At 44.7% G+C, this 19,525-nt stretch overlaps 1 protein-coding gene and 1 pseudogene across 5 annotated transcripts in view; both read right to left on the reverse strand.

Moving 5' to 3' along the window:
- Nucleotides 1–19,525, reverse strand: part of TMEM108 (transmembrane protein 108) — a 253,544-nt gene that overhangs the window by 45,428 nt on the left and 188,591 nt on the right. The window lies entirely within an intron of this gene.
- LOC118668563 lies at nucleotides 2,526–3,424 on the reverse strand (annotated as a pseudogene).

Consider the following 19,525-nt stretch of genomic DNA (forward strand, 5'->3'; position numbering starts at 1 on the left):
GGAAGCTCCCCTGCAAGGAGAGGTGTTGCCCCCACACAGAGCTCCCTGGGGCCTTGCCATCATGGCGTATGCAGTCATTCAAATCTTGCCTGGCTGGGGTCTTGATGGATTAGTGTCAGGGACTGAGGAGGGGGCATGACTCGAGGACACTCGGGAGCGGTCCTATACTTGGAGCACTGCAGGAGGCACACTATCTTCGCTCTCTCTCAATTTATCTGCCAGAAATAGTTTAAACAGTGACACTAATGGTCACCACTTCCCTAATGGTTCCTTGGTTACAGAAGCATGCTGTGCAGTGTGACTAATCAGCTTACAGGAGAGGAAGAAGACTCAATCTAAGTGACTGCGCGATCAATGGCTAATATAAAAGGGCTTTACGGTGTACAGGTTATTTTTTTCCTTTAGAAAGCCTTGAGATATGCCAAAACCTGGCTCTAAGTTTAACTTGGGGCTATAAGCATTTCCCAATAAGGCTGATTATTGTAGCACCAGAAGGACCGTGTTCTAACGCCACTTCCTCCCCTCTCCTCTGGAGACAGCCCAGGTTGAGAGAGATTGGGATATCTTGTCTCTGTGCTTCACTGTTGGTATCTCCCGCCACATATTTCCACGCATCCAGCTCTCCTTGTTTGGTGAGCATGTCAACCATTCCCTAGAGCTGGTGGGAATGAATGTGTCAATTCACATTTGGTGCCTCGACTCCAAGAAGTTCTCTCTTGTCAATTTTTGTCACGACTAGAGCAAGAGTTATACAGTGACTTTTCCAGATAGGCAGCATCCCTCTTCATCAGAAGTACTCCCTGTGGGGTCTCTAGCCTCGGTTAAGCCTGCAGCTTCCGTCAAGCTCCAAGAGATGAGAGGATGCAATGGAGAAGCCACTTGGCTCTCATGCAGTGCCCTACTCACTACAAGGAGTGGCTCCCCCAGTGGCAAATTGGATGCCTTGCCCCCTCTAAGGATCCTGACTCCTCCAGGCAGAGCATGATTCAAAGCCCAGCCAACAGTTTGAATTCAAAGCTTCAGCACATATTTTTGACACAAATTGACTTCTGGTCGGATCTCTTGGTGCCTGAGACTACCCATCCTCCTTCACTAGAATTCCCCTGAGGAATATTAATAAGATTGTTTCCTCTGATCCTTGAGAGTTAATTAGGCTTGTGGCCAGGGAAGTATGTGCATCATGGAACACAGGGGGAAGCCAGAAGAGAAAGGAGTGATAATCAATACAATTCCTTGGGGGGGAGGGGGTGGGCGCATGGATATAAATGGAACTGATACAGCAGCTAAGGGCAGTTCCACATGCCTTCTGATCCCCAGAGGGCTCTGACAGACAAAGAAAGGCAATACTTTGGCTCTTTAATCCACACTGCAGTCTGCACTGGATGTTGTGTTGATGGTTTTAGGAAATAGTGTCATCTGTCTAGTTTCTCTGCCTAAGACTGTTTCCTCAGAGGAATAGTTCATTAGGATGGTAAATACCCCCACAAAATAATTGGCAGTGGAAGAGACCTATGAAGTCCAGATCAGATCCGTAACCAGGAGTTTCTTTAGTCCAGCATGGTTTTCATTACCAGTGATGACATCTAATGACAGCGGGCATCCTCATATAAAGCAACCACCACACTAAATGTCAGTATCTTCCTTTTAGCAAAATATCTTAGTAGCCTGCAGCCTGATTTCCTTGAGATCTACTGTGTTTTCTTCCATATCTAAGGGCTAAGGGACATGCGTACACTGTTCCTTTTGCCTTTTTATTACAGACCTGTATAAACCCACATAAAAGTAGGCAGAAGAATACTATGAACGTCCATGTACCCACAATGATCAACTCCTGGCAATCCTGTCTCATCTAAACTCCCACCTCTTCCCTCCTCTCCTCCATTGCTCTGAGGTAAATGCCAGCTATTATGTAACAATAGCTATATTTTTAGGGATCCCTCCTAATCCCCCTTGTCTGATGTCTATTTCCCACTTCTAATGTTTTATTTTGAAGGGAATCCCTAATATCATACTTTTTAGTGATCTTTTTCTTCCTCCAACCTGATAGGTTTTGTTATAAAGCTATTATTTGTTAGTTTTAATAGACGTGAACACATTAAAAAAACAGGTGCCACAATTAACATGCAATCAGTGCATTCCCCACAAGGCACTATTACAGCAATGAATCGAATTCTAGAAACACCATAAGCGAACTTACTTAACTAACGGAGGCGATCATACAACACAAAGACTCCACGCCTGGTGCAGGTGCTCACAGCTTCTCACTCTGTTATGAAGCAGCACCAGAATCGTAAAACTGCTCCGTTACTCCATCAGGCTTCGCCATGTCAGGAGTTGGTTACCCACGGATCATTTCTAAAAGCTTTTGAATGTGAATACTATCAATATCAGGAGCTTTATAACCATTTGTCTATTGCAATGGACAAATACAGCATTAAGATCACACACAGGCATGATACTGTGTGTGTGTGTGTGTGTGTGTGTGTGTGTGTGTACAGCTGGGTTCCCATGGAGGCGATATTCAGTCACTCACCCACGTCTTCATGATAATCGTCCCCTTTCACTTTGGATTCTCTTAGTGAAGCTCCAGTTCTTTTTTTCTGCAGAACATTCTTTTGTTTTAGGGACCTGCTTCTGTTGATTTCTCTTCTTTCTTCTCTTTCTCGCGGTTATAGCCCTGTTCTTCATTGTAATCCCATGTAACTTTTATATCATAACCGCTCTCCTGTTTTCTTTCCTGATCCTTCGCCTTATCTTTCCTTTTCTTCTTGCTTGTTGATCATTCTCATTCATCTCTGCTTCTTCTGTGTCTTTATGTTTCTTTTTTTTTCTTTTTCTTTTTCCTTTTATTGAATAAGATATTACAAATGTGTCCTTATCCCCCCAATGTCCCCTCATCTTCTCCTTTTTATGCCTCCTAGGGGATGGTGAGCGAGATCTTCTTTTCGGAGACCTGGGCTTTTAGGAGATCGTGTGCCACTCCTGCTTCTCCAGCAGCGTCTCTCGGCTTGCGCTTCTGGACTGTTTGGCTGCGCTATAAGTTTTTGGTGGTGGTTTGAAATGTTTCTTTAGTTGTCTTCTTTCATTTTGTCTCTGGGTTTTGATGTGCTCCTTCACCTTCTAGCTTTCTCTCTGGAATGAGGTCTCTGTCTTGGACTTTCGGATTGCCACCTAATCTTAGAGTGTGATCTCCATGTGTTTCGTGACGGCCTGTGCCTTGAAGATGAGGGAGTCCTCCCTCCCAGAAGGTGATTTCGATCTTGAGTGCTGGCATTTTTCTTCTTTCCTACCTGGTTGATGGCAGCAGTAATTAGGGACTCTGCTTCCCATACTCTCGTCATGGTGCCCCTGTTTCTTTACTAGAGGGATCCGATTTCAGACGTGGTGAAACAAGACCAGCAGCGACACTAAAATCCTCTAACATGATGTGTCTACTTATGGCCTTGTTTATGACATGAACAATTAACATTCTTCTAGTTATCCCTGGAAATAAGCATTTGAAATAGATACTCCTCTAGGTCTGTGGCTGAATTTTTGTGGTTTTTTAACTTTGAAAGGTTATATATATGCACTAACCTTTTCTGATGGCTAACTAGGGTTTAATTACAGAAACAAAATTTCAAATGAAACTGTCTTTGGCTGTGAGTAAAAGCATCTTTTGAAGTAGAGTTGTATACTTTTTCATAATGTGCTTGGGAATTCCCCCCCTGAAATAATCTGTTCCACACCCACACCAGTGAAAGCTATCTGCCCATCCCTGGGTCCGTCTGTAAAAGAAAGTTATCTCTTGTCCTGATTTTCAATTTTCTCCTTTCATCACTTGGTCTAAGTGTTGGAAAAAGGAGGTAGTGCATTTTAAATTGACCTTCATGTGCTTTTAAAATAAGACAAATGTACTTGACAATGTACTTTCAAGTTTTTATTTGCTCTCAAGTTGCATAAAACTAGTAAATTTGTGGTACTGTTTCTGTGGTAGTAATCTTATGTCTATAGTGACTCCATGTTAAAGGCAAAGTAGTTAGGCAACTGTTTTCTTAGTTACAGGCGTTTTGTGCAGTAAAATTAAAAGTAGGCTGCAGTCTGCCCATGTTGGTACAGTTTCTGAAACTGCTCTTTCAAGACTTTGATAATAAAACCCTTAAACTTAAAACAAAACAAAGCAAGATGAAAACACAGGTGCGTCCTGGCCAGCATAGGAAGCAGGAGTTAGAATCGAGTGAGGCAACAAAGCAAGCTCCATCCTCTAGCAAGGGGTGGATATAGTTGGAAGACACAGTATTTTATTTTAGCAAAAGCAACAAAACAAAGCAAATACTCTACTTCCAGTAGCAGCAATAACAAAATAAAATAAAAATAAAAACACAAGTTATACTCTATCTAATCAGACACTTTCCTATAAAACCAGATGGTTTTATTGTCCAAGATTTTCTCCTACGTCATTCTAGAAAAGGATTTTTCCAGGAAAACTAACTATAACCCACATATCAAATAAACCACATTCTCTCTTCATCTCTATCTCTGTGTCTCTGTCACACACACACAAACACACGACACACATAAATATTGTTTCCCCTGCTTAACATTTCCTGTTATTTTAATTTCTTTCCCCCTCTCTGCCTGCCCAGGGGCTCCCCTGGCCGAAGCTGCTTCCATAGCAACACAGTCAGACATACAGTGGCCACTGCCCCGCAGGGTCCCACATGGGAATGGACTCTGGCCAAGAGAACACTTCTTATCTAAAGGCAACTTACTTATCTTTAAAAAAGTTGTCTTCATGAAGAAAATTGTGTGTACCCAGCACACTTTAGAGGAGGTAAACAGCTGGGGGTATTTTTAATGCTTCTTTCCCTCCTCACATTATTGTGATAGTTTCTTTTCCAGAGCAACACCGCCAGATGCAAAGGATGAGGGATGAAAAACTGGTTCCACAGAGAACCTGTGTGGCATTGGCCCTGAATCAAGTTCATCTTCTCTGTGGAGAGGAAGTAACCGCACACTGTCCCATAGGCCTTTTCCCCGGGAATCCTCTCACTGCCCAGAAACGTTTAATTAGCAATTAAACATCCCCTCCCAGGATGGCTCTTGGACGGATGCCGCCTGTGGAGGCAGTTTTGGATGAAGGCTGGAGGCCTTCAGTTAGTGTGCCTGCGAGTTGTGATAATAGCTATTTGAACTTTATGTTTGCCTTAAAAGAAAACAATAAATAAAGGTGAGGCTAAGCAAACAAAGGAAAGGGTAAGTAAAATCTCTCCCCAAAGACGTTCCTATGTGATTAGCAAAGCTGCTTGGAGTTGAACCCGAGAGGGGAAGGAGCAACTGGAAATGGGGCTTTTGCCATTTCCAGGATCTTCGTCCTGATTTCTCTGGGGCTTTTCTGCGAGGCCCTGAGACCCTGTCTGCAGAGCAGACCCAGCGAAGCTCTTCTGCAGGGCACAGCCTGGATGTCAGCCTGGCTCTAGGCAGCAATGACCTCATGCTGCAATGTGTCACCTGCTGAGAGCACAGGATTGATCTTTCTCAGCAAAGAGCCCCAACCTCATTTCCAAGATTCCTTCTCTGATTTTAGTGACACAGACCTGGAAAATGTGCCAGGGCATCAGGCAATAGTGGGGGTGCTACTGTTCGTTTCTTTTTAAAAAGCAGACATTTGCCTTCCCCTTGCACCCACTGACACCCAACATGGCTAAACTGAATGTAGCAATGGGTATGTGTGTGTGTGTGTGTGTGGGGGGGGAGTGACAACACAAATACTAGTGTTGTCACAAGCAGTCTGAAATTCACTCACTTAATCATTTCTCAAACACGTATTTACCACTCACTACTAGATCACACTAGATTATGAAAACGATTAAGCAGTCCTGACACTCTTAGGCAGCTCATGGGGGTGGGGTTGGGCATACAGATAAATCAACAAACACCACCGCAATGTGATAAGGTTAAAACAGAGGTATGGGTTTAACACAGAGAGATAAAAGGGAGGAGTGAACAACTACCTCCCACCGTCTTCCTCCTTTATTCCTTCCTCCTACGCCCTATTATTTGGGGAACCTGTGGCATAGAAGGTTGGGAAGGTGTTGTCCAGGGCTCAGTCCTACATTACATGGACCCTGCCACGAGCCCAGGCACTCAAAGTCAGAAACGCACTGCTTCCCTCCGTCTCCTGCTCTCTGAGGGTGGACTGGCTCTGTCTGCAGCTTACAATGGCCTGACAGCAGGAGATATGAGGATGAGGTGGGGGTGGGGGTTGGGAGTGGGTGGAAGGGTGGGGGGATGGGGGGAGGGGGCGGGCCTCCCACCTCTGCTATCTGAACAACAGAGTGGCTCTGCTTCTCACAGGGTGATAGACACCTGCTGAGCCAGGCTGGGCACTCCCACAGGGAGCAGGTCAGGGAAGAGCGCACACAAGGCGGTGTTAATTGTAGAGAAAGGAAAACCCGGTAAGATTATAGGGCCTTCCATTGATCTCTACCAGACTTAATTACAGATGACAGGCTTAGCGTTTTCCCAGCATCCCAGGATTTCCTTGTGGCCAGGAGGTCGTGGCCTGACCTTGCACTCAGGCACAAATGATTAATCTCCTCCCAGGTGCACAGCACTGCCCGAAACAGTTCCCTCTGACTTCCTGATATCAGGGTCTAAGATGCAAGATGATAACGAGCTCCCCTTGGGAAAGCGCACAGCTAGCTGCAGTCCTCAATGTAGTTCCGAGTCCCCCTTGGACTGAGCACTCGAGATACCCACTCCGGACACTGACATGAGATCAGGGACTGATTAATGGAACTAAACAGAAAGCCCCCAAAAGAAGAAAAAAAGTCTATGATAAAGGCAGTATTGGGAAGAAAAGAAAAAGGGATTTTTCTTATTGATGAAAAAATCCCCCTCCCTCCAATTAGCTTACAGTCAATATTATTTTGTATTAATTTCAGGTGTACAGCTTAGTGGTTAGACACTCATATACTTTAGAAAGTGTTCCCCCCGATATTCCCAGTACCCACCTGGCACCATACGTAGTTATGGCAATATTACTGACTCTATTCCCGAGGTTGTCCTTTACATGACTATTCTGTAGCCACCCATCTGTACTTCTGCATCCCTGTACCTTTCCACTCACTCCCCCCAACCTCCACCTGGGGTTTTTCAACAAATGGTATTGGGACAACCAGTAAGCACTTGGAAAGAATTAGTTTATGCACGTATTCCACTCTATACACTTGTGATGCCCACCCCTACCTCCTGCCTTCCCTTCTCATCTCCCTTCACTGATCCAGGCTGCTCTTCTTTTAGAAACGTTCTTGGCCCTTCTCTTGCCTTTGTGCATCCTGACAGGCTTTGGAATCATTGCGACCTCCACCCCAAACACCCACAGCACCGGGCCTGGCTGGGCTCCTCCCTCTCAGAAGGGATCCCTTCCCTGAGACTCTCTCAGTGAAAGCGCCAGTGTGGCCCCTCCTGGGAGCAGCCATCCCCAAGCAGGAGTCTTCCCGTGGGCAACCGGTGGTTTGTTTTACTGCCACAAAAGAGCTCTACTTGGTGAATTACTTCCTCCGTTTGAAATCCAATCTGTTTCTTAATTTCCCTTGTGCCATGTACCAAAGCACCATTGCCGACCAGGGCTGTGGGAGCTTGCTTGTCACTAAGATCCCTCAGTTGACTGCGTCACTTGATGGATAGATAAGGAATGTCTACCAGACAGTGAAACGACTTGCCGGAGGTTCCTGTCTCCGGCTCCGGAAACCGTTTCTCTTCTGAAATTAGGGCCACTGGCCGCATTTCTCCCCTTCCCGAGTCGAAGCACCGTCCTTCAACACGTCTATCTCCTTTCAGCTTTAGATTTCTTCACTGCATGTCCCCCGCTGCCAGACCATATACATTGCTTACGTATCCCTGTTTATTAGTCTTCCTCCACTAAAATGTGCGCTCCACGAGGGCAGGCACTTTGCCTTTTTGTTTACTTCTGCATTCCCAACTCCTAGAAAGATGCGGCACAAAGAAGGAGCTTTCCATTCATATCTACTGAAGCAAACTATGCCAAGAAAAGCCTTTTCCATTTTTTTTGGGGGGGGGCATCCATACCAAATAACCTCTAGCCAACATGACATTAAAGGTTACAAGCAATTACTAATTGTCAATGATCTTAGAATTTCTATTCTGCTTATTTTCAAATTTTGGTTTGGTGTTTATGTTCCTGCCTGTAATTTATGCTCTGTTTCCAATCTGTGATTCGTTAAGCCATCTGGGCAATCTGTCAACCCATTACCCACAATTTGGAGAATCTCATTTCTTATAAAAATCCTATTATTGATATCTGCCAAGATCTTCAACATTTGGCAAAAACCTTCCATTTCCTCCCTTACAGGTGACGTTTATTGCTTCCTTAGCAAAGGTGGTAAAAGCTCAGTATTTTTACTGAGAGCTTATCAAGCATCGTGTATCAAGGGAATGGTATACATTTAAATAAAGTTGTCACAGTAATACGGTACCAGCAATTCTTGTATTCCTGGGGGATACAAATCCCTTTCAATTTCTCTATTGTTGGATTTAGATGGGCAGTAGCAACAGGGCTGTGGAAACACAGAGAATGCCAATCCAGGATTTGGAATGCTGATTCCAATCACTCCCTATAACAGCTTCAGTTCACATTTGAATCAATCCTCACTCGGACAAACCACTCCAGCCAGCCTTGACACACGGCAGGGGCAGATCCCCACAGGGGACTTGCTCCCCTCTATAACTTGATCTCTGGGGGCCCTGGCTCCTGGCTCCGTATCCAGCTTTCCTGCTCTGTCTACGCCAACTCACTTGGATGGTCTTCTGGCTTGTGATTTGGCATCTCTGTAAGACCCGTTTTTTTGGCTGGCCCTCAGTCTTACATACTGTAAATTGAGGGCCAAGTATGCCCACCAAGTACGCCCACCAAGTACTCCCACTTCAGCTTGCCAGGGACCCGGCTAGCTGGGCCCTGTGTGAGTAAGAGGAGGAATCTGATACTTGGCTCATTCTCAGCACTTTTCGGAGGCACTGGGAAGGTATATGGGTTGACTACATCTTTGAATGCACCAAGATGTTCACACATGGTTTTACGTCCCTTCTCCCAACTTCCATGGCCAGGTCCTCAGGTTCTGAAGTCTGGACCTCTTTAGTTAATTACCATGCACACTGACCTGCAATCGATAGCTCTGCACTCTCTCACCAGGATGGAAACACACCGAGTGCCACACCGCTCCCTAAGCTATATCAAAGATGTGGTCTCTGCAGTGCATACCGTTACAGCTGGTACCTGGTGGCTAACAATTTAAAAAATGTGCTTCCCTCAATTTCCATGGTAAAATACAGCTTTATAAACATGGAGGATACCTGTAGAAAGAGGAACCAAACTGACCACAACCCCCACAATCTCATCACCCAGGGGAATCACTCAGCCCATTTCTTCCAACCTTTTTGTTTTTAAAAGATAGTGAGGAGCATATATATGTTTCTTAACTCATTTTCTCTCCCTCCCTCATATGTGTATTTCCTTTTACTAGTATTTCCCTGTTTTGCATGATTAATGAAATACCTAATGAAACAGGCACTCCGAACAGCTGACCATTGGAAGCAATGTCTGTCTTTTTATTAGTCCCATTTCTTTCTTTTTTAAAATATATTTTTATGGATTTCAGAGAGGAAGAGAGAGGGAGAGATAGAAACATCAATGATGAGAGAGAATCATTGATTGGCTGCCTTCTGCATGCCCCCCACTGGGAATCGAGCCTGTAACCCAGGCATGTGCCCTTGACCAGAATCGAACCCGGGGCCCTTCAGTCCACAGGCCGACGCTCTATCCACTGAGCCAAAGCGGCCAGGGCTAGTCTGTTTCTTTTTGTCATTTGTGTGTGTTTCAGGCCAGGCTGCAGGGCCTTAAGTTGTCCCTGGGATCTTAGTCGTTGGGAGGTCCCCTCTGAGAATGTGTGCTAGCTGAGCGGCACTGTGCGTGTGTGTGCTGTTCTCTCTCTAACTGGGTGATACTTGGGTGTGCACTCAGTTATGTATTCTGTCTTTTCTCTTTTCATGCTACTGTGTAATATAAAAATGAAAGTCATTTTGAAAAATTCTTCTGTGGTGTCTACTGTCAAAGTTGGGTCAAATTTAAATTTCATTCCCCAAAGATATGAAATTATAAAACCATCTCTCAGATGCCTCCTTGGTCTTTACTTCGGAATGAGAGCTAAGTCTTACATCTGCTGCTGCCACCGTGGCTGCTGGGCTCGGTGGAACCAGCCATCAGCGAGCTTTCCTGCTGGGCATGGCGGGCAGTGGGTTAGGCTGTGCCTGCCCTCATTTGACCGGCTCTCCACTGACTCTGTGTCTGGCAGCTATCATAGGTCCACACTCTGGTGGGTTTGGGGGCTGGGGTAAGGAGCTGGGCATTCCTGTGGGGACACAGTCTGGTCCAGGCCTTGCTCCATATGTCCAGGTGGGGTGCTCAAGGATTTCTGTGCTTCAAAACCATCTGATGTGATGAAATGCTCAAAAGACTGGAGGGAGGAGGGACCCTCAATAGGGACCTAAAGCAGGACACAAAAGCTCAGAATGGCTTCCTTCTATCCTAGGCCCCATCAGTTACTGTGTGATCATAGGCAAATCACTGAACTGCTGGCTTCTTCTACTTCTTCATCCATCAAAACAGGGTATTAGTAAACACCCTTCCCTCCTTCGGTAGGATAGTGGGATGATGACAATACTGGCTCCAGGCACTGTTCTAGGCACTCAACCAATATTATCCCATTTAATTTCTACAACAACTTAAGTGCAGGGAACCACTATTATCTCCATCTTGTAGACGGCGAAGCTGAGACATGGCAAGGTTACACAGCGTTAAGATTACAGCCAGGAGACGGCGATGTCGAGATTTAAACCAATGCATTGTGGCTATATTGCTTCAAAAGAGATATTTCCAAGAGTGCTTTGAAAGGGCAAGGGTTCTGCACATCCAGACTGCTATTGTCATCGCTATTTCTCTCAGAGAGCTCTATCAGGAGTAATGAACCTTTGGGCCATTTTCAAGGACTGGGCCATTCCAAATCCTAAGCTGATGCCACCTGCTCTTGCCCCACAGTCCTTTAAGGCAAATTCTAATCCATCCACTATTCCCCAGGAGAGATCCCATGTATCAAAGCACCAGCACCCCCCACAGCCCTAGACCTCTGTGGGGCCAGATGGGAAATGGCCTCAGTGTGCAGGTCATAGCTCTCCGGAGACCGTGGGTGTAACATATAATGGGAAATATTTACATCTCAGACACAAAAGTGACTTTGAGAATGAGGGCTACCGTGAAGACCAGACACCCAAGCATTCCTTCCTGCAGCGTGCCTGCTCCTAGGAGAACTATCAGTCCGAGCATGGCAATGGATCTAGATACAGTGGTTCTCAACCTTCTGGCCCTTTAAATACAGTTCCTCATGCTGTGACCCAACCATAACATTATTTTCGTTGCTACTTCATAACTGTAATGTTGCTACTGTTATGAATCGTAATGTAAATATTTGATATGCAGGATGGTCTTAGGCGACCCCTGTGAAAGGGTCACTCAACCGCCAAAGGCGTTGCGACCCACAGGTGGAGAACCGCTGGTCTAGAAGCTGCGCCCCGTCACTGACATCACAGCTAATAATCTGAAAGTGCTTCTGAAGGCAACAGATCCTCCTGCTTGGCTGTGCCTTCAATTAGCATCTACATAATTTAATAACTCAGCTGTCACCCTCTCCAATAACTGGGTCCCAAGATACTGATGAGAGGTGGCACATGCTTTGGATTTGTCATCATCCCTTTAATTTTCCTGAGCTATTAAAAATATATCCTCCCTCCCCCCAAGTACTACTCTTTCCAATGAAGTCTGAGCCATTTCTTTTAAGCTGTTCTTTTATCTTGATTTGATGGAATAGGAAAAAAAATAAACCCTGTAGGAACATAGCTCCATCCATTTATTCATGAACAAGCATGGCAGGGATCAAATCAGGGAAGTCTTTGACTGGGGATATTAATAGAACAGCGGAAAGGAGTTAATCTTGTATTAGATTACAGGGGATAAGGGAACTGTCATCCAGTTGGTAGCAGCTTTCTCTAATTCTAATCATCCATGCATTAGGGAAAAGCCTAAATACACATTAAAAAGGTTTTCAGTTTTTAATGCCATTATGAACGCTCCCTTCACGGGAAGTAGCAATTGCTTGTAGTGTTGCAAGTCCTGGAGTGGTTCCTCACCTTGCCGGGGACATGGCAAAAAATCTAAAATGCTGGTTCCAAAAGCAAGTCTGAGGACCCAGTAAATGTAGGGGGAAGTGGTAGTTACAGAGTGGAGAAACCAAACACCACCTGTACTGGGTGAGGAAAACGGATACCAATAAGGGAGATGGACATCGGACATCGTGTGCCTCCCGAGGTGTGGCCTGGAGAAGGACATGCCATCTCCTAAGGGGCATTCCGATTTGGAAAGTGTGATGTGAACGGAATCAGGAGGAAACATCAGACAAAGAAAAAGCGAAGAATGTTTATCTTAAAGTGAATTTTAAAATAATTATTAAACTATGTCTCAAACTGAAAATATATGTATTTCCTGAAATCTTATGGTTTTTGAAAATGTGTTTTCCAAACTGTGTCTGTTCTAAAAGGCACAGGAAGGCTGAGGAAGTGCCCTGGACTAGAGAGACATGACAGCTGGAATCTTGGATCCTGTTCAGGGGAAAGGATGCTATGAAGCTTATACCATCTGGTGAACTAGAACAGGATGGCTGGTGGTCAGATGAAAGGGTTGTAACAATGTTAAATCTGGTGAAGCACTGTAGTTATGAAAAGAATGTCATTCCCAGGAAATGCACAGTGAAGAATTGAGGGTAATGGGTATGATATATGCAATTTCTTTTCAAGTAACCTATAATAATAAAAGCGTAATATGCTAATTATACTGGACGTCCTTCCGGATGTCCTTCTGGACAAAGCCGGGGCTGCGAGGGAAGCCCGGGTCCTGGGTGCCTGCCAGCAGCTGGAGGGTAGCCTGGGTCTCAGGTGCCAGAGGAAAGCCGGTGCCGGCAGCTGGGGAAGGAAGACCTACTCTTGCACGAATTTTGTGCATCGTGCCTCTAGTTTCAAGATAATTCCATACATACACACAGAGAGAATAATAAAGCTAATGGGAAAAATGGTAACATTCAGTGAATATGAATAATGGGTATATGTGTGCTCTTTTTACAATTCTTACAACTTTTTTAAGTTTGAAATTATTTACAATAAAAAGCTGTTTTAAAAAGTCACTCAATTATGTTGAGAGGTCAATTCTCCCAAAATTAACTTACAAATTTGACACAATTCCTATCTAAATCCGAGTAAGCTCCCCGGCATCCCCCCAACACCCAGACTTGGGCTGGGACTACCCCACTGGCCTTCCTGGGCCTCCAGCGTGCAGATGGCACATGGCACGACTTCTCTGGAATCACATGAGCCAATCCCTCATGATCAATCTCTTTTTGTATCATATCTACCATATCGATTGGTTCTGTTTCTCTGGAGAACCCTAATGCAACACTACAACATGAATAAGCCTCAAAAACAGTATGCAAAGTGAAAAAGCCAGATACAAAGACTGTGTACATTGTACAATCCCATTCATATGAATGTCTAGGAAAGGCAAATTTATAGAGAAGGAAAGCAGATCAGTGGTTGCCTCAGGGTGAAGGGAAGGAGAGCAGCTGTAAATGGGCATGAGGAAGCTTTTTGAGATGATAGAAATGCTCTGTAACTGAACTGGGTGATGGTCACACAAATCCACGCACTTAGGAAAATCACAGAACTATATACCTGCAATGGTGAGCTTTATAATATGTCATTTATACTTTCATAAAGCTGTTTAACAAATTAGTCTAGCCAAGTTCAGAAGGAAAATGTAATATATATGATTCCTACTCTGTCAGACCATTCTTGTATGATTATGGCCAAATTAGGATATCAACCCCTCTATTGGAATGAGATGACCACAGCTGCCTTATGGCACATGCAGGAAAGGTAAAGACCTGAGCCAGGCAGTACGCACTGGGAATTATGGTGGTTCCTTTTCTTATATTTCCTACTCAATCATCACGACAGCCATGGAGTGGATCATTACTCCCATTTTGCAGGTTTGGGCTCAGGGGTTGGTGGGATGCCAGAGCCTGTTAGCAGGGCTTGATGAAGTTGGCTCTCATATGATGAGACGTCTTGGGAGTAACAGCTGCCACGTGGCTATGCTGGCTTACGTAGCAAGCCACGGGAAAAGTACAGCCCCGAGCCGGGAATAGTTGTAAAGTCAGAAACGGCATTCACGCAAAGAGCTCACTTCCTGCTTAGGCAGAAGGACACAGCAACCACATTACCATATAACCACTTGTTTTTCTAATTGATTAAAAAAAACCCCACAACCACAATAGGTAATCAATCAAAATTGGATTTCCTTGAAATTTCATTATGACAGCAGTCAAGCTTTTCCAAGTGACCTGTCACATAGTCACGTGTGATTTGATCTTCATAAGTCAACCTTGGGTTAGTGAATTAACAGTATTCATTTTAAGGGTGTATGTGGTATTGTAATGACTCAGGCAGGCTTTCATGTTTCATTAAGGTTGCATAATGAATGAATGAACAATGACCAGATCCCTTCAGTGCTCTAGTTTCCTGATTTTTGGAGAGGGACATTAGGAAGTTATTTTCAGAAGTATACCGACTCAGCAACTTATCACACAATTTTCTATATATAGTAAAATGTTTAGGAAGGCATTGAAGAGTTGTTTTTGGCAAGTCTTGATAAAGTTCATTGTCCATGAGATTAATCACTAATATAAAACATTTGCTTTGAAAGGTCCAAGACTTGCCCAATTGCTCCCTGTGAGTGACATTGCTCTCTGTGCAAACTGTGACTGACATGGCTGATGTAAGACAGGCAGAGTATGTAATATGTACGTGCCCCCAAAATAATGGTTAGCATGAAAACATAACAATGTATGCAAAATGACAACCTTAAATAATGTATAAATATATATAGTGATTATTCTTGAGATATTTTCCACTACAGTTGGCTCTAAACATGTTTCTAATAATAACCATGTATTAGAATAAAAGATTCAGAAGATGTATGAAATCTTATATTTTTAATCAGTGGCTTTGGAATATGTCTCATTTCCACCAAGGGTTTAAAGTCCCTGATATGTAAAGTCTGGTGTGTGTGTATATATGTGTGTGTGTGTGTGTGTGTGTGTGTGCGTGTGCGCGCGCGCGCACAATTTTGTGGTCCCACAGTGATTTGTCAGTCTCCATTTTTAGTGAGATAACACAATCTAGCTCCAGACAGGGTGGCAAGTCCATGGGTTCACTGGATGTAAGATGTAAGACCTTACGGGTCCCAGGCTTCCTCTGCACCTTCCTCCTTCAGTCTTCCACAGACGCAGCACAGGTCCTGGGCCATCTATTGCAGCAGCAGCAGACCAGGCTTGAACACAACTGTGCTAAATGCTTTCCTATTACTTGTCTTTTCCTCGAATCCCATCCAAATAATCACTTTTATCTCCTAAATATGCATTGTTAAGAGTCCCCCAAAGCAATTATTAACAAGTGAGCCAGCCAGTGCTTGTAAACCATTTGACAAGCACAAAAGACTCTGTAAATGTTTATTCTCATTCCTGAAGCTAATTCACCAAAGCATAATGTGGTCTTCCCAGATAATGCCTTTTAGCAATGCTCTCTGTGCGTGCTAGGAAACGACACAGCCCAGGCCTGAACCAGAACTCTGGGTCAACCTGCCGGGTCAGCTGGGGAAATGCGTTTTCCTCTTTTCTGTGTGACAATCAAAACAATCAGACAAGAGTCCTGCACTGCTGGAGTTATCCTGTCCAGCCTGTGTCTCATGGACCACATGCTGCTACTGCAGAAAGTGCTTCCATGTTTTTGGGTCCCACGCGCAGATCTTGAAAGAAGGACGGCTGTTCTTTAGGCACCCTGCTTGGCATGAGAACTGACTGCAGGCTGGCTCACTGTGTCTGTAGGCATCAAAGGGACAGGCAATGGGTATCTTTCTAGTGTTGCTCTTTAAGGTTCCTTACATGCTCTATAAAACCAGCCCCCAAAGCACTGATGCCTCTCACATCACAACAGGCAGCAGACTCTCTGCTTGTGTGTGTGTGTGTGTGTGTGTGTGTGTGTATGAGTGTGTGTGTGTGTGTGTGTGTGTGTGTGTGTGTGTGTATGTATCAGGGTCTGTATAAACCACCTTTTCTTATTTTCTGGGGCCTTTAGAACCGAGGAAGAGCTTCCCTTCCCAGGGTCAGCGAATTCTTAGAGATAGTAAACTTGCCTGGCGTCTGCCTTGGAGAGGCTGAGCCACACTCCCACTCATTTCTATTTATCAGGCCCGCGCAGTAGAGGACGCTGTCCCTCTGCTCTAATCTCCCCAGAGCCAGGTCCAGGCAACTAGGAACCACTCTTACAGGCCAAAGCCCAGTAAAATGATCTAAACTAGCCCATGCTAAACCTGTCTACCCTGCTTACCTTGCCTTGCCTATCCTTTCCCAAGAAAACCCTATAAAGATTTTCACTTACGCTTCTCCCTGCTCCTGACTGCCCAAGTGTGGCATGCCATGCCCCATTTCTACAGGTCTGTGAGTATAACTGTCTTCTTTCATGGCAGTCATTACATGATATATATCCAGAATTTGTTTTGACATTTATATATATTAAATGTATAAACATTTATATACAGAGGCCCAATGCATGAAATTCGTGCAAGGGGCTCGGCGCTCACAGCCCCAGCTGCCTCAGCCGGCCCTCGCAACCGCTCGCAGTCCTGGCTTCCTCCAGAAGGTTGTCCGGACAAGTCAATATGCTGTTTGGTCTAATTAGCATATTAGCTCTTAATTATATAGGATATTAAGTGTTTTTATTGATTTCAGAGAGAGGAAGGGAGAGGGAGAGATAGAAACATCAATGATGAGAGAGAATCACTGATCGGCTGCCTCCTGTACACCCCTACTGGAGATTGAGCCCAAAACCCAGGCATGTGCCCTGACTGCTAATCAAACAGTGATCTCCTGGTTCATAGGTCGACACTCAACCACTGAGCCACATCGGCTTGGAAAATTCTGGGTATAATTTAATATAGAGTCCCTTGTCCAGTTGTATTCATAGTCATCAAACAGTAGAAGTGGTAAATTTGCTCTTCTAAACACATCCCCAATTTCCCTTTGCTGGAACTCTGTTGCTCCAGGGCTGGTTGTAGGTTGCCAGGCAACACCATCAGGTGTGCTGCATACAGCCCTGGACCTTAATCTCTTTCTTTCAGGTCTTATTTACTTAGGTGTTTATTTTATGTTCCTAAAATGTGGTAGGACCAACTTCCTCCTCCTCTTCCACCACAAAAAATATTCCCTATCTTTTGAACAAACACTTCTGAAGCTTTCAGTGACTTGATAAACGATACAGTGAGCTATGGAGCAAGGGAAGGCACAGGCCTGTGGGGTGGCCTATGGATGCTAACTATGCCATTAACACACTTCACTAAGGCCTCATTGGCCCATTACAATTTCCTGGAAACTTGGGGAAAATCAGCTGTCCCTATTTTCTTCTCACTCTGACATTCCACCTTTTTCATTTCTGGTTTTCAGATTTATCACTTCTTTGTGACAGGAAGGCGGTTTAAAAAAAAGTGCTAATAATACGTGATAATTACATTTATAATTGGGGAGAATGGGGAGCAGATGTATGATTGCTAATATTGGGATGGTCCAGGAGATGTATGTTGGCCTGGGGGAATGGGAGCCATATTCAGTTTTTGCTATTTGTGATACCACTGTAGGCAAAGAAGAACATTTACGGTAGTAAATGAGAAAAAGCAAAAAAATGCCATATGATCCGCTAAGCTTTCTGATGGTTTTGGGTCAATGTCATCCAAAAACCTTAGGCATGACTTCACTGACCCAGTGGTGGGGCAAGCAGTGGAGGGGCCATAATTTCCATGAGTTCCAAGTCATCCTCTAAACCAGCGGTTCTCAACCTGTGGGTCGTGACCCCTTTGGGAGTCGAACGACCCTTTCACAGGGGTCACCAAAGACCATCGGAAAACACATATATAATTACATATTGTTTTTGTGATTAACCACTATGCTTTAATTATGTTCAATTTGTAACAATGAAATTGGGGGTCACCACAACATGAGGAACTGTATTAAAGGGTCACGGCATTAGGAAGGTTGAGAACCACTGGTCTAAACAAATGTATTGCAGAAGAAAAAATCCGTGGTTGCTATGCAAATGCAGCTTTAAGACAAGTCCCCTTAACACCCATTCCAAAAAGACTGCTGACCCCATCTCCACCTGTACAGAAATTCTGGAGAATTGGGTTTTACCTCCAAATCAACTTCTGTCTACCAGATGTCAAAACATCCAGATTAAAGGAGAAGGGCTAACCCCACCAACTGGTTGGTAAATCTACCTGCCACTAAGGTATTCTGTTCTTATCCTGCACCCCCTTCCCACCCGCCCCAACATAAATAAAGACAATTTGTTTCTCTTGTCTAAAGAGTGGCTGTATGGTTCTCAGGTCACTCAGGAGGCGCTGAGCAACAGTAGGCTGCAAGGCATCATCCAATACCGAAGCCTTCCCCTTCGCTAGCTGCGAGCTTTATAATTTCCTTTATTGTTCCTAGATCACACTGGCCATGACCAAGCACTAACAGCCTCATAGGAGAGTGTCTGTCCTTCCTCCCCTCAGTTCAGATTTCCCCAACAGCATGGGGCAGCAGCTCTCCTGGAAACCTACCCTAAACAAATAAACCGAAAGAAGGAAAAAGCCAGGAGTAACAGGATGTTCTCTGCAGTTATTTGCAATTCTAAAACACGATGTGCAGCCTAGATGTTGAGCAGTAGAACGGTAGTTAAATGTAATGTCATCATTGCACGGTGGTTATGAGCAGAGGAGAGCGTATGCCTGTCTCTGCCGCTCACTCACTGTGTGATCTTGGGCAGGTTACCAGCAGGTCCAGGGGTTCCCCAAAGGTGTGGACGGAGTCAGCGAAGAAGGAATGACACGGAGACAGCGTTCAGTTGATCAGCAGCCTAGCCAGGATCTCTAGCCAGGATCTCCAGCCAAGTTCTGGTCTGGATCTCCAGCGAAGTTCTGCTTAGGATCTCCAGCCAGGTTCTGTGTCCATGTTGTCTCGCTAGGTTCTCCAGGTTCTCCAGCCAGGTTCTGTGTCCATGTTCCCTCGCTAGGTTCTCCAGCCAGGTTCTGTCCAGGTTCTCCAGCCAGGTTCAGTCACCAGGTTCTAGTCAGGTTCTCTTGCCAATTTCTGTAGTCAGGTTCAGTCCAGGATCTTTTGCCATGTTCTCTCAATCTAAGTTCTGTGTTCTAAGTTCTGTGTTCTAAGTTCTGTCTTTGTCTGTCTTGTTACAACTGTATTTATACCAGTTGATTCCAATCCTATCAATCTCTATTCCAAAGGTTAGGGCGTTTCTTATCTCCATTCCAGGGAGT

This window comes from Myotis myotis, unplaced genomic scaffold, assembly GCF_014108235.1.
Source record: "Myotis myotis isolate mMyoMyo1 unplaced genomic scaffold, mMyoMyo1.p scaffold_m19_p_13, whole genome shotgun sequence".
Lineage (NCBI taxonomy): Eukaryota > Metazoa > Chordata > Mammalia > Chiroptera > Vespertilionidae > Myotis > Myotis myotis.